This window comes from Carlito syrichta, unplaced genomic scaffold (genome assembly GCF_000164805.1).
Source record: "Carlito syrichta isolate Samal-C Ts95f unplaced genomic scaffold, Tarsius_syrichta-2.0.1 Scaffold127180, whole genome shotgun sequence".
NCBI classification, from domain to species: domain Eukaryota; kingdom Metazoa; phylum Chordata; class Mammalia; order Primates; family Tarsiidae; genus Carlito; species Carlito syrichta.
The window spans coordinates 14,007-29,463 of NW_007071276.1; the positions used below are offsets into that span (position 1 = coordinate 14,007).

General features: G+C 37.3%; 1 pseudogene; it reads right to left on the bottom strand.

Moving 5' to 3' along the window:
- Window positions 1–451: 451 nt before the first annotated feature.
- The window catches only part of LOC103250269, a 28,233-nt pseudogene continuing 13,227 nt past the window's right edge, over window positions 452–15,457 (bottom strand).

Sequence of the window (15,457 nt, forward strand, 5' to 3'; positions counted from 1 at the left end):
CTGCCTTTCAAAGTTTATGCAACCAACTAATGCAATTTTTTTCCTTTTACTAATAAATTTGAGTGCAGTTCAGTCATTTGAAACCATCTACAAATCCACAGGATTAAACAGTTTACCAAGATCATTATCTAACAGTTGAGAACTGGAGAAAATGAGGGAAAGGTGTAAAAACAAACAACGAAAGTGACCAAGTTACCTGGATATTTTAACTACATAATGAAGATGAATGTCAAGGCTACAAAAGGGGGGGGACAGAAGCAATTGTATTTAAACCAATTTGTACAAGTTTGCAGTTTACTTTGTCTCCAAGTTCTCAAACATTTCAAGACCTGAAAAGTGAGATACTGTGTCTAAGGAACTTTTTTCTGTTTCTGCTTTTTGTTTTTTGTTTTTTTTAATTCACACCAAAGAAGTTGAGGGTCTGATTTCTTTTGTGGGGATTTTGATCAAGTCAACAGCTTGCTCTGTTGGGCTACTGTTTGCATACGAAGTCCATCGTGAAATCAAACTCACTCTGCCCCAGCCAGAGTTTGGGCAGCTCCTTGATGCGATCCAAGCCCATTTCCATCACGAAGGACATTAGCACTTCCTCGTCAATGAAATCAGTGTGCATGACGTCGGGTGGCAGCACTGCAGCAGGGACGTGGACCACGGAGGCCGTCATGTCGTTGCCACCGTCACTGCTGCCCCCGCTCCACCGGGGTTGCTGCTGCTGCCGCTCTGCTTGGGGCTGCAATCTCAGAAGTCACAAGTTTGTCCCATTCATTGGGTAGCCCTCAGCGGGTGCAAATACAACAAGTCGAGGTTGTGGGGGTAGGGGTGATGGTGGAAATACTGATGGCTGAGCTTCTGCAGCTGCATGCTGGCAGGTAAAGAGCCTGCCTGGTTGGCCACCGGGGGGCCCATGAACTGGGAGTTGTTAAATCTGACGCGGGAGGCCAGATCCCTGGGGGGGTGTCCTCCATTCACAGTCCCTAGCCCCATCACGTGCCTGATGCCGCTGGTGACATTCACATTGCCCATGTCATAGTGTATGTGCTCTCCCATTGGGGCTTGAAGGTGGGTCGGGGCTGCTGTTGGTGGTGGGGAGATTGTGAATAAGGCCACAGCTCCACAGGAGACAACAGCAGAGCTTACCTGTGAGCAGCTGTAAGGATCAAATACAGAACCTGCCACAAGAGGGCAGGCTGTTTTCTGGTTGCTGTATTTTTCTGTTTCTGTTTTTTTTGTTGTTGTTTTTTAATTTTTTCTTCTCCTTTATGCATGAATGTGTATGTGGGGGTTCTATCGTATCCCCGCACCACCTTTTTTTTTTACTTTCTTTCTTCTTTTCTTTTTTCTTTCTTCTTTTTTCTTTCTTTTGTCTTTCATTTTTTTGTCTTCTATTTATGTGTATATGTGAATGATTGAATGTTTATCTTTCAGTTGTTTTGTTTGTTCTCCATTTTTAGCTTAATGCGTATGTGACGGTTTGATTTGAAATCCCTTTTTAAATCTCCCTTCTCTTTTTTTCTTGTCCTTTCATTTTGAGTTTGGTGTGTGTGTGTGTGTGCATGCGCGTGTGCGCACGCGTGCGTTTCATTTTTCGGTATTTTTTATTTGCTTGTTTTACTTTTTTTCAGTTTGTTTTAGTTTTGGTTTGTGTGTGTATTTAATTGTTTTTTGCTTTTGTATCTGCTTTTGTTTTCTGTGTTTTTTTAAGTTTTGTGTGTGTGCATCTTATTTTATTCTACTTTTTTCTGTTCTTCTCATTGCTGTTACTGTATCATGGACCCAGGGGTATGCACATATGCCAATTGCATTGTCATAAAGAGTGGTGGTGGGAAGTGTGTCCCAGGGAACACATACCACAATCAGTGAACTTAGTGATTTGCAAACAGTTTCTGAACCTTAGCTCTGCATTCTCCACCTTCTTCGACTCTCAAAACTACAAGAGAGTAAAGTCTCAAAATAGCCCTGTTTCAAAGTAGAACAAATTCAGAGCCCTGATCAGGAAAGAATAGAGGGATGAGCAAGCATCAGAAGTGAAAACCTCTACCACTACTACTGAATAATGGAACTAAAGAGAAAAGAAAGAGATCAGTCACAAATGAGAAAAAATCAACAAAAGAACAGAGGTAATTTCCAGTGTAACAAAGAGAAAATGCCTGAAAAATCATACCTCAGGGCCCAACAATGGCAATCATCAGCGACTGACTCCAGAATAAAATAGGAATCAGGGAATGGATGGAATGAGTGAATAAGACTCAAGAAAGACAAGATGCAACACTGAGGGAACTTGTAACAGAGAATTTGGCCATAAAAAGTTTCATCCAGGAAATAAATAGCAATATAACAAGCATGGAGAGCAAAATAAATCATGCAGAAGAAAGAATCTCAGAACTTGAAGACCAAAACACAGAATTAATCCGATCTGTAAAAAACATAGAAAGAAAGAGCAAAGCCTCCAAGAAATGTGTGATTAGAGCAAGAGGCCAAACCTACTCCTGATTGGTATCCCAGGAGAAGAAAGGGAAAGGGAGAACACCTTGGAGCAAGTATTCCAGGGAGTTATCCAAGAAAACTTTCCTCATCTCACCAGAGATGTGACCATCCAGACACAAGAGATAAAGAGAACTCCCACATGACATCAAATAAGAAGACAAATATATAGACACATAGTAATTTGCCTACACAAAGAAGGTACAACACAAAAAATCCTAAATGCAGCAAGAGAGAAAGATCAGACTATGTACCAAGAAAACCAATCAGAATAGCAGCAGACCTATCTTTAGAAACACTACAAGCAGCCGGGCTCGGTGGCTCAGCCTGTAATCCCACACCTTTGGGAGGCTGAGGTGAGTGGATTGCCTGAGTCCGTGGGTTTGAGACCCACCTGGGCAACTTGGTGAGACCTCATCTCTACAATAAATAAAAAAATAAGCCGGGTGTGGTAGCGCATGCTGTAATTCCAGCTACTTGGAAGGCTGAGGTGGAAGGATCACCGGAGCCCAGCATGTTGAGGCTACTGTAGCCAACAGCGGCCACTGCACTCCAGTCTGGGTGACAGAGTGAGACTCCAACTCAAAAAAAAAGAAAAAGAAACACTACAACCTAGAAGAAAGGACTGGAGGCCAATATTAAAAGTCCTCAAGGATAAACAATTTCTACCAAGAATTTCCTACCCATTCAACTGACAGTAGTTGATATCTGCCTGGGGAAGGGGGGGCACATCTCATCAAAAAGGGTGCCTACACAGTGAATATTTGTATACCTAGCCCTGAATTGTACCCCACAATTTTAAATAAAAATTAAAAGGGGAAAAAACTGAACAGAAAAAGAATAAAGTAGCTAAAAAAAGAAAGAAAGAAACACTACAAGCTAAAAGAGAGGACTGGAGGCCAATATTAAAAGTCCTCAAAGATAAACAATTTTGACCAAGAATTTCCTACCCAGTCAAGCTGAACTCCATCAGTGATGGAGAATTAAAATCCTTTCCAGACACCCAATCCCTAAGGGATTATGCAGCTTCCATACAATCTTTATAGGAGACATTTAAAAAGGTATTAAGCATAGAAGAAAGAAAAAAAAGAATGACCCTGTATTTCCCACTTCCCAAGAGAATAGGAGAACATAGAATCAACAAAACTAATCATGAATGCAAACTTGAAAACACATACATACATTGATGCAAAATAAAGAAAAACAAACTAACAAACAAAACAGAAACTTTATAAGAACCTCAAGATGAGGATAAACAATCACATTTCAATAATAAGCCTGAGCATCAGTGGACTAAATGCACCACTGAAAAACACAGAATGGCAAACTGGTTTTTAAAAAAACATGATCTAGTAATTTGCTGCATCCAGGAAAATTATCTCACCACAGGGGAAGCTCACAGACTCAAAGATAGAGGATGGAAAACAGATTTCCAGGCAAATAGATCACAAAAGAAGGCAGGAAGCACAATCTTAATATCAGACTAAACAACCTTTAACCAGTCATAAATTTAAAAAGATACAAAAGGACACTACATAATGATAAAAGATTCAATCTATCAACAAGATATATTCATCCTAAACATATATGCACCCAACACAGGAGCACCAGTATTTATAAAGCAACTACTAAGTAAACTAAAAAATGATATTGACTATAACACTATTATACCTGGGACTTAAATACCCCAGTGAAAACCCTAGATAGATCATTGTGACAAATTTTTAAAAGACATCCAAAACCTCAACTTGACATTTGACCAAATGAACTCAAAAATACCTATGGAACACTTTAACTATAGAATATACGTTCTACTCATAAGCACATGAAACATATGCCAAGATTTATCACTTCCTTGGCTAGAAATCAAGCATAAGCAAAGTTCAGAAGATCAAAATAGTGCCATGCACATTCTCAGACCACAGTGGAATAAAAATAAATGTTAAAACCACCAAAATTTCCCCAAAATCCAGAACGACATGAACATTAAACAGCATGATGCTGAATGATTACTGGGTCAACACAGAAATAAAAACAGAAATTAACAGGTTCCTGAAATCAAATAAAAATGAAATAAAATCTTACCAAAAGCTCTTAGATGCCTTGAACGGAGTTCTAAGAATGGAATTAAATCTCTATGAACCCATATCAAAAAAAATGGAATGATCACAAGTCAACAGCCTAACAAATCACCTATGGCAGTTGGAAAGACAAGGCCATCAAAACTCTAACTTTGGCAGAAGAATCAAGATCTCCAAAGAAAAAGCCCTAATATGGGACATAGAAGACAAAAATATCATAGAAAATAATCAGCAAAGCAAAAAGCTGGTTCTTTGAAAGAATAAACAAGATTCATGGATCCCTAGTCAGAATAACCAAGCAAAAGAGAGTAAAAGCCCGAATAAACAAAATCAGTTGCAAAAAGTCAAATCACAACTGGCCCCACAGAAATTCAAAATGTTATCAGAGACTACTATGCACACCTGTATGGAAACAAACTTGATAACTTCTATGAAATGGAGGACTTTCTGACATCACAAAAACCCCCAAGGTTGAAAGAAGAAGACACTGAGACACTAAATAGACCAATAACAACCCAGGAAAATGACTCTGTCATTAGAAAACTGCCTACAAAAAAACCCTGGACCAGTAGGCTTTCCAGCAAAATTCTACTAAACATACAAGGAGGAGCTGATACCAATCCTATTTAAAGTATTCCAGGCAATTGAGTAAGATGATATTCCACCCCCCCAATCATTTAACAAAGCTAACCTGACACTGATACCCAACCAGGTAGAGAGTCAACAAAGAAAGAGAACTGCAGGTCAATATCCCTAATGAACATAGATACAAAAATTCTTAACAAGATTCTGGTATATCAGACCACAACATATCGCAAAAATCATCCACCATGACCAAGTAGGCTTCATCCACAGTCATCAGGGCTTTTTCAACGTTTGCAAGATCATAAATGCAATTAAATATATTAACAGATGTAAAAACAAGAATCACATGATTATATGATTAGATGAAGAAAAAATGTTTGATAAAATTCAGCATCCCTACTGAAAAAAAACCCTCAAATGCCTAGGCATAGAAGAAACATACCTTAAAATAGTAAGCACCAACTACAATAAACCCACAGCCAACATATTGCTAAATGAACAGAAACAGAAAGCATTGCCCAAGTAAACTGGAATAAGACAAGGTTTCCCACTGTTGCCACTGCTGTTCAACATTCTTTTGCAAGTCCTAGTTATAGCAATTAGACTTGAGAAGAAAATCAGGGGTATCCAAGTAGGAAAATAAGAAGTTAAGTTATCCCTCATTGCTGACAACATGATCCTATACCACAAAAATCCAAGAGAATCTATTAAAACAAATTTCCTTGCACTGATAAAGAACTTTGACAAAGTTTTGGTGTACAAATTACATGTACAAAAGACTGTCACATTCTTATACACCAGCATCAAACAGGCAGAGAATGAAATACAAAGCACAATTCCATTTACAATAGCCACACAAAAATGTGAACTACCTCAGCATCTTCCTAAACAGAGAAGGGAAAAACCTTTACAATGAAAACTACAAAACACTGCTCATCCAAGAAGACACAAACAAATAGAAAAATATTCTATGCTCATAGGAAGAATCAACACTGTTACAATGTCCATCCTACCAAAGGCAATCTACAGATTCAACACAATATCCATTAAACTACCAACATCATTCTTCTCAAACCTTAAAATGACAATACAGAAATTCGTATGGAAACATAAACAATAATGAATAGCCAAAAAAATTCCTTAGTAAAAGAAATAAAGCGAGAATTATCACACTCTCAGACTTTAAACTCTACTATTAAAAGTTACAATAATCAAAACAGGCTGGCATTGGTACAAGGACAGGCATACAGAACAATGGAATAGGACAGAAATTCCAAAAGCAAAATCTCAATTTCTCAACCAACTCATCTTTGACAAAGCCTCCAACAACAACCACTAGGAAGAAGAGAACCTTTTCAGTAAATGTTGCTTGGAAAACTGGCTGACCACAAGAAGAAGATTGAAACATGACCCCTACCTAACACCATACACAATAGTCAACTCTAAATGGATTAAAGACCTAAAAACAAAACCTCAAACTATAAGAATCTTAGAAAGCACAGTAGAAATCAGAGAAGTCGCTCAGTTCCTGATTAAAACCCCAGATGTTCATGCCATAAGAGATAAGATAGAGAACTGGGACCTCATTAAACTGAAAAGCTTCTCCAAAACAAAAGAAACCATCAAGACAGTGGAGAGACAGAATACAGAATGGGAAAAAAATAGCTACCAACTAAATGTCTGACAAAGCTCTAACATCCAGTACTTACAAGGAACTAAAATATGCTGAAAGAAAAAAAAACAGCACCATTAAAAAGTGGGCAAGAGATATGAATAGACATGTTCCAAAAGAAGATAAATGGGCAACCAACAGACACATGAAAATGTGCTCACCCTCACTAATAATCAGAGAAATGAAAATCAAAACCACATTGTGATACCACCTAACCCCTGTATGAATAGTCATCATTAATAAAACAAACAACAGATGCTGGCAAGGATGCAGAGAAAAGAGAATGCTTCTACACTACTGGTGGTAACGCAAACTAGTTCCATCTCTAGAGAAAACAGTGTGGAGATTTCTAAAAGAACCAGAAATTGACCTTCCATATGACCCAGTAATACCCCTGCTGGGAATATACCTGGAAGAACTCAAATCATTCTGCAATAAAGATACCTGCACACACATGCTTATTGCAGCACTATTGACAATAGCCACAATATGGAGCCTACTATACTGCCCATCAAAACTGGATTGGTTTTAAAAAAATGTGATGCATATACACAATGGACAATTACTCAGTCCTAAAGAAGAATGAACATATGAACTTTGCAGCAACTTGGATGGATTTAGGATCTATAATTCACAGTGACCTACCACAGAAACAAAGAATTGAATACTACATGTTCTCTCCCTCATAAGCAGACCCTGAACTTTTGCAATAATACGATAAGGAAGGGATTGGCAGTAGCGGGATACTGCCGGGAGGGTCGTGCACATAACATCAGTAAGCGTACCTGATCTCAAATCAGGCAAAGTGTGGGCCAAAGGGAGGCCCAAATTTTACCTGTGCAATGTTCACTTGTATACCTAATCCTGAAGTGTACCTCATATCTTTAAAATGAAATATATATGTATATATCAAAAATCTATTTTTGATGACCAAAGAAAGAAAAGGCACTAAACTTTGTAAACTGTGAATGAAAAGTAATTGAATATAAATAAATAAATAAACAATAGGAAAGAGGATGATACTGGAAGTTAAAAATCTAATTGTATTGTCCTGCAGTTACTAAGTCAAAGGGTATAATGCCAGTCCTTGAGAGAGTGGACCTTAATGCCAGAGTGCTAGTGGAGTGTATATTGCCAAGGGAATTAAAGGATTTCATCATATCTGATCATTTTAAAGATATTCCAATTTTTACACATGTGTGGAAGATGTAAAACATAGTATCAATGTAGTATTTGAGTATCAGTAATACATTACAGATTTTTTAATAAAAATTTCTAAATGGATTGGTAAATCACAGATTAGAAAATCAAAAGAAAGCAGCTTTTCATCATCTGAAAGGATGGTAGTCTTATGTCATGGAAATATCTGGAATTAGAGAGAAAATGGTCATACTATTTATAAAATAGATTAAAATTCACTGACATGTGAAATGTGGAGAATCTTGACCTAAACATGTCCAAAGGCCCTTGGCCTTGGTCCCTGGCTATGCCCAATCTTTAGAGTTGTACCAGGATTATGTCATTGACTGGCTATACTCGACCAAGAATCAATGCCTGCTGTGTTTCTTAAGTTTCCTGAAAGTGTTTTATTAAGACAGTAACCAACTTTTCTAAACTAGGTAGAGTTGGCCATCGCCTTACTTGACTCTGGTGTGGCCATGTGCTCTCTGAGCTGTGGTTGTTGCCATGCATCCTAGCTTTGGCCCCCTCCCCTATCTTGGGGAGGTGAATCTCCTCTTTCTTTCTCTCTAACTTTTTAATTAGACTATATTTTTTAATCTAAAGAAAAACTAGGTAGAGTTGCTTAATAGAGAGATATAAGTAATATTCATTGAAATCATCTGGCACAAGTTGTTAGAGTAAGGGCTACAACTGCATGTTTTCTACTCTTTATTATTGAAAATCAGAGGATAAGTATTAACCTCTTTAAATGATGCCCTTGAATCTCTCAGGAGGTTTATCCTCTGAGGGTTCAGATGATGTTATAACCAAGGCTGAGTTCACAGGTTTCACACAATGATCTGATGCCACAGTGTCCTTAGCGTCCATGGATTGCTTCCTGCGCTGACTACCTCCTTCATATTAGCCAAGACTCTGTGTTGGAGGAGGCTTCTAATTGATCCTTAACATGTCCATTTTGATTTACTTTCCAGAATATGTGAGAACCCCATTTTTTACAAGGCATTTCAAAGTCATGCATTACTCCAGAAACATATGGGTTTCTTCCTTTGTATTTGTCTGGATGGAAAACTAATGAATACAGTAACATCTCTTAAGCTGATTTTACATCAGACAAAGGAATATATCTTGCAAGAGCTTGCATTGTAATACTTATTCATGATTAATCAAGGTCACAGGTGCACAATTTCAATTGTTCAAAATGTCTTCCATAGTGTTCAATAAATCATTCATATTATACTCTTTGTTCTAAACCCTGATTAATACAAAAAACTTTCCTGAGTTAACTCTAGGTTCAATCCAAGTTCACTGATTCCCAATATTTTTAACAATTAATATTATCAACTTAACACTATACTGTAATCTATAAGTTTAGTTAAATGACTTAACTGTCAGTTATACTATTATCCTATTACGATTTAACGTAATGCCTTATAACTCGGTTAAAACTTATTCTTAAACTACAAAACTTTACTATAATTCATATGTTTCATATGTCTAAACTTTAATTTTTATATGATCTAGTTATTGGACTTTAATACTATGCTATATCCTATTAAGCTAATACATTATCGTTAATTCTTTTATAAATCGTATAGTAACTATTACACTTGAATAATGTAGCAAAAGGAAACAAAACAGCAAGCATAGATTTACGCAGCTATGAGTGTATATGTATATATTTTATCCTAACAAGTCTACTCTAAAAATCAAATAGCTGTCACACTCTTGAACAAGGAAATGCAGGGCTGCCAAGATGGCAGCCATGGGCTGAAGCAGACAGAGTTTCGGTAATTAACGAAACAAAAGAAAACGTTCTACCTGGCTAGGGGCAGGGCAACAAAACTATCATGGTAATTTAGTTTCTAATCTTAGCCCTAGGGGAAACAGCTTTCGGGAACAAGAGCTGACTACCCAGTCTACCAGGAAATAGAAGTTAAAAAATATCTAGAAAGAAGTACAACTTAGAAGGGACAAGGTCATATAAAATAATTCTACTGTGCAACTTTCCATCAGGTGTACAGATATTTACTTATAAATTTTACTGCCATATATGCTCACTGGTCACTAATCACATGCCAATATCATAGGTATAACTGATATCCTATGTCAGAGGCGATCTTCCAGATGGGCCTTTACAGGCCTCAGCCATGTAGCTGTAGATGTTGGCTCCCAACAACCTACAGTTTTATTGTTGAAGCAAAAGTCATTAACAAATAATATTACATCAAGGTGGGAGTGCCTAATAAATCTATGGATGTACACAATATTCCATTTTAAAATGAAACTTTTGTGAGGACAATTTTGATTTTCACTTGGTTTTCAGACATGTTGTCATCCTACTCAAACATCTGATCTCCAGTTTCTCTAAGTTCACACTCTGTTCTTGGTTTCTTCTCTATGCATGGTACTAGGGATAATTCAAAATCATTTTAAGTTTCATGCCTCCAGAGAATTATGTAAGACTATTTCAGAAGAAAATGGAAAGAAAACTTAAATTGAGGAAATAACAGGGAAAATCATAACTTAATGAAATTAGAAGCCTATATGTGGGAGCTTCTAAGCATGGATAATTCAACATTTCATGTACCCTTATAACTTCTTGACCTAATTTTAAGCACATTAAACCCACATGTCAGCTTCATACTCCAGTTGACACTCATGCTGTGTGGACATGATGACTTCATCCCCAAGGGTCACACACAGATATGAACATGAACTTGTAGGGGGAGAAGAAGATTTTTCTGAAATTCACATTTAAGAACCAGAAATACCACAAAAGATCATCTTTCCACCTCCATGATTAGAACTACACCACATGCCCACATGGACACCAGTCCCTGATAGGGATAACAAGAATGTTTCAGTGACACTGACCATTTTTATCCTATATAACGGGTAGATACTGACATGAAAGTTTTGAATAACTAAATTTCCATAACCAAAATGCAATTATGTCCAAATAATTACCTACATCCTCTCTGAATAATTTCTAGTGATGATTGATTTTCATCCCCATTACCAATATTTCACACTAAACTTCCAAGAGAATAGAGAGAACAAAAACAAAATCAAGGCAGTGAATCTCTACATATTCATCATCGATGAACACAAATGAACCAATATAGTTTTCTGTGCACAGCTGCTACTCTGAATAAGTTGTGTTTCTACTATATACAATGACCTCAGCACAGACACGCCATCCTCCTCAAACATCTGGTCAACAATTTTTCTCACTTCATACTCTGTTCTTGGTTTCTTCTCTAAACACTTTACAGAGGTGAAAATAAACTGTCAGATAGAACTTCCCTTAACTCTCAAGATGAAATCTACTGCTTCGTTTGATCTTTTTCTGACCATAAGGATTGACTTCTCTTGGCCTGTTCATTACTAATGATTTTTAAAGACATCACCTTTAAATATTTACCCCTGTTACTTTTTTGTCTCTATGTTAAGTTGTTGTGGGGTTTCCCATTAGCATTATAACATAATCGAATGCCCTGCCACATTTGTTGCTAATAGTACCCACAAGTGTCACAAGATATTTGTTTTTTCCACCAGAATAGTCATTTATTTTAATAATTAAAATATAATTATTTTATTTGGGATGGACAAAACCTAGCAACTCTTTCACATCTTCAAATATCTGTGCCCACTGGTTATATTTTTTTATCTGTGTGACAGAGTTTATACTAATCATGCCCCAAGTTCATTATTCCCCCAAAGGCAAAAACTGGTCCTTCAGCATCTGCTCAAACAAAAGCCCAAGAAGCCACCTGACTAGTGATGGTCTTAAATGATGAGTGTAGCTCACCTAGTTCTGAATTTTGAATCTGTCTCTTCTGCTTTTCCGTCCACACAAGGTAATCCCACTTGTCTAGGCTCTAAGAAGAGAATCCAGTTTATCCTGTTATTCTGACTCAACCAAGTTGATGACTCGTGTTACCATCTACATGGAGTAAATTACATATTATTTAATTCACTGAATGAAAATTGAATACCCAAGTTGTAATGCTCCACACTCAATGTTTTTTTTTATATTTATTTATTATAAAGATGTGGGGTACAATTCAGGGTTAGGTATATGACCGATCATGCAGGTACCCTTGTCAATGAGGTATTCCCCTCCCTCCCCTAGCAGTTTCCCTCAACTGCCAGTTCCATCCCCCCTCCCCTGACAGTTTTCTACTACTGTCAATCACTTTCTTATAGCATTATAATTGTTCAAGGTCAGCTTATGAGTGAGAACATATGGAACTCAGTATGGAACTGAGTATAATCGACTCAAAATCCATCCAAGTTGCTGCAAAGTCCATATATTTGTCCTTCTTCATGGTTGCATAATATTTCATTATGTATATGTACCACATTTTTTTATCCAATCCAGCTTCGATGGGCAACATAGTTGGTTCCATGTTTTTGTGATTGTGAATAAAGCAGCAACAAGCATAGGTGTCAGGTGTCTTTCTCATAGAAAAATTTGAGTTCCTCCGGGTATATTCCCAATAGGGAATTGCTGGGTCATATGGAAGGTCAATTTCTAGTTCTTTCTGAAATCGCCTCAGTCTTCAAAGAGGTTGTACTAGTCTGCATTCCCACCAGCAGTGTAGAAGCATTCCTTTTTCTCCACATCCTCGCCAGCATCTGTTGTTTGTTTGTCTTTGTTTTATTAATGATGGCCAGTTTTAAAGGGGTTAGGTGGTATCTCAATGTGGTTTTGATTTGCATTTCAGCCAGTTTTCCCAACAACATTTACTGAATAGGTTCTCCTCTCCCCAGTGGTTTTTGTTGGAGGCTTTGTCAAAGATGAAATAGTTGAGGAATTGATGCTTTGCTTCCAGCATCTCTATCCTGCTCCATTGATCTATGTGCCTGTTCTTGTACCAATACCAGGTTGTTTTGGTTACTGTAGCCTTATAGTAAAGTTTAAAGTCTGGAAGTGTGACACCGCCTGCTTTGTTTCTTTTGCTAAGGATTGTTTTGGCTATTCGTGGTCATTTATGTTTCTATATGAAATTCTGTATTGTCATTTCCAGGTTTGAGAAGAATGATGTTGGTAACTTAATGGGTATTGCGTTGAATCTGTAGATTGCCTTTGGTAGGATGAACTTCTTAACAATGTTGATTCTTCCTATCCCTGAGCATAGAATATTTTTCCATTTGTTTGGGTCTTCTTGGATTTCTTTGAGCAGCGTTTTGTAATTCTCACTGTAAAGGTCTTTCACTTATCTGGTTAAGAAGATGCTGAGGTATTTCATTTTTCTGGTGGCTATTCTGAATGGGATTGTGCTTTTTATTTGGGTCTCTGCCTATTTGTTGCTGGTGTACAGGAATGCAACTGTCTTTTGCACATTTATTTTGTACCCTGAGACTTTACAAAAGTCTTTTATCACTGCAAGCAGATTTTTGGCAGATTCTCTTGGATTTTCAAGGTATAGGATCATATCCTCAGCAAAGAGGGGTAACTTGACTCTTTTCCTATTTGGATACCCCTGATTTCCTCCTCTTGTCTAATTGCCTTAGCTAGGACTTCCAACACAATATTGAACAAGAGGGGCGAGAATGGGCAGCCTTGTCTTGTTCCAGTTTTCGGGGGAAATGATTTTAGTTTCTGTTCATTTAGCAATATGTTACCTGTGGGTTTGTTGTAGATGGCGCTTACTATTTTGAAGTATGTTCCTTCAATACCTAGGTGTTTGAGGGTTTTTATCAAGAAGTGGTGCTGGATTTTATCAAAAGTTTTTTCTACATCTAATGAGATAATCATGTGGTTCTTGTTTTTACACCTGTTGATGTATTTAATGACATTTATTTTCTTGTGGGTGTTTAACCAGCCCTGCATCCTGGGGATGAAGTCTACTTGGTCATGGTGGATGATTTTTAAGATGTGTTTTTGGATCCGGTTTGCTAGAATCTTGCTGAGGATTTTTGCATCTATGTTCATAAGGGATATTGGCCTGTAGTTCTCTTTCTTTGTTGGATCTTTACCCAGTTTGGGTATCAGTGTGATGTGAGCTTCGTAAAATGATTTGGGGAGAATTCCATCTTTTTCAACTGCCTAGAATACTTTCAGTAGGATTGGTATCAGCTCCTCCTTGTACGTTTTGTAGAATTCTGCTGGAAAGCCGTTCAGTCCAGGGTTTTCTTGGTAGGTAGTTTTCATATGACAGAGTAAATTTCCTGGGTTGTTATTGGTCTATTTAGTGTCTCAATGTCTTCTTGTTTTAATCTGGGAGGTTGTGTGATATCAGAAAGTCCTCCATTTCATCTAGGTTATCAAGTTTATTTTCATATGGGTGTACATTGTAATCTCTGATAATTCTTTGTATTTCTTCAGGGTCAGTTGTGATTTGATCCTTTGTATTTCTGATTATGTTTATTTGGACTTTTTCTCTTTTTCTTGGTCATTCTAGCTAGAGGCCCATCAATCTTGTTAATTCTTTCAAAGAACCAGCTTTTTGTTTTGTTGATGCTTTCTACAATATTTTTGTCTTCCATGTCCCATATTTGGGCTTTTATTTTTGTGATTTGGATTCTTCTACTAAAGTTGAGGTTTTGATGGTCTTCTCTTTCCAGCTTCTTTATATGATTTGTTAGGCTCTCCACTTGTGATCTTTCCATTTTCTTGATGTGTGCTCGCAGAGATATAAATTCCCCTCTGAAAACTGATTTCATGACATCTCAACACACTCAATGTTTTATTCATGTGATTAAACAGAGAAAAGGATTTTTCAAACAGATGTATCTGAATTGGTCAATATATGTGCAAGGACACTACAACTATATGTCATTAAGCTTCCCCTTATCACAAGTGTAACTAACCAGGGCAGGACCAGCGGGTTATTTATTTATTTATTTATTTGCCCTTAGTGGGAAGACTCAAAGAGGTACTCCCAGGTACTCATGGAAGGTAATGGCACCAATATTGGTGAAGAGAATATCCCCCAGTGCTGACCTCCTATTGTAGAGTTTACATATAAAGTTGTCACCACAATTCCCAATCTACAACTTTTCAGACAGAAACATCAAGAGGTCAGACCATATCCTCAGGATCACACATTGACAACATTGGAGATATGAATCTCTCTTTTCTTATAAGATCTCAGACATAATCCCAAGCCTCATAAGTTCTCAGCTTACTGGTGCTTTAGTAAAAAAAGACATACTTCCCTCTAGCCATGATAGGCCCATCATTTCTAAAAACTATTCAGTCTGAAGCTCTGTTGCCAACACTCATGAAATTTCCATATTCCAAAGAATTGAAAGTCAAATTCCATAAATTCAAAATGTATTGATAGTGACAAGAAACAACTTCTCTAGTATGTATGTTCTACATTATCACCTGCATGTGAGTGAGACTGGGAACCTCTATTAGTTACATCAGTTGTAGCACTGCATAGAGTTGACAGACCAAAAAGTTCATCTCAAGACTAGATTCTGAGCACTAGGGAGTTCTTAC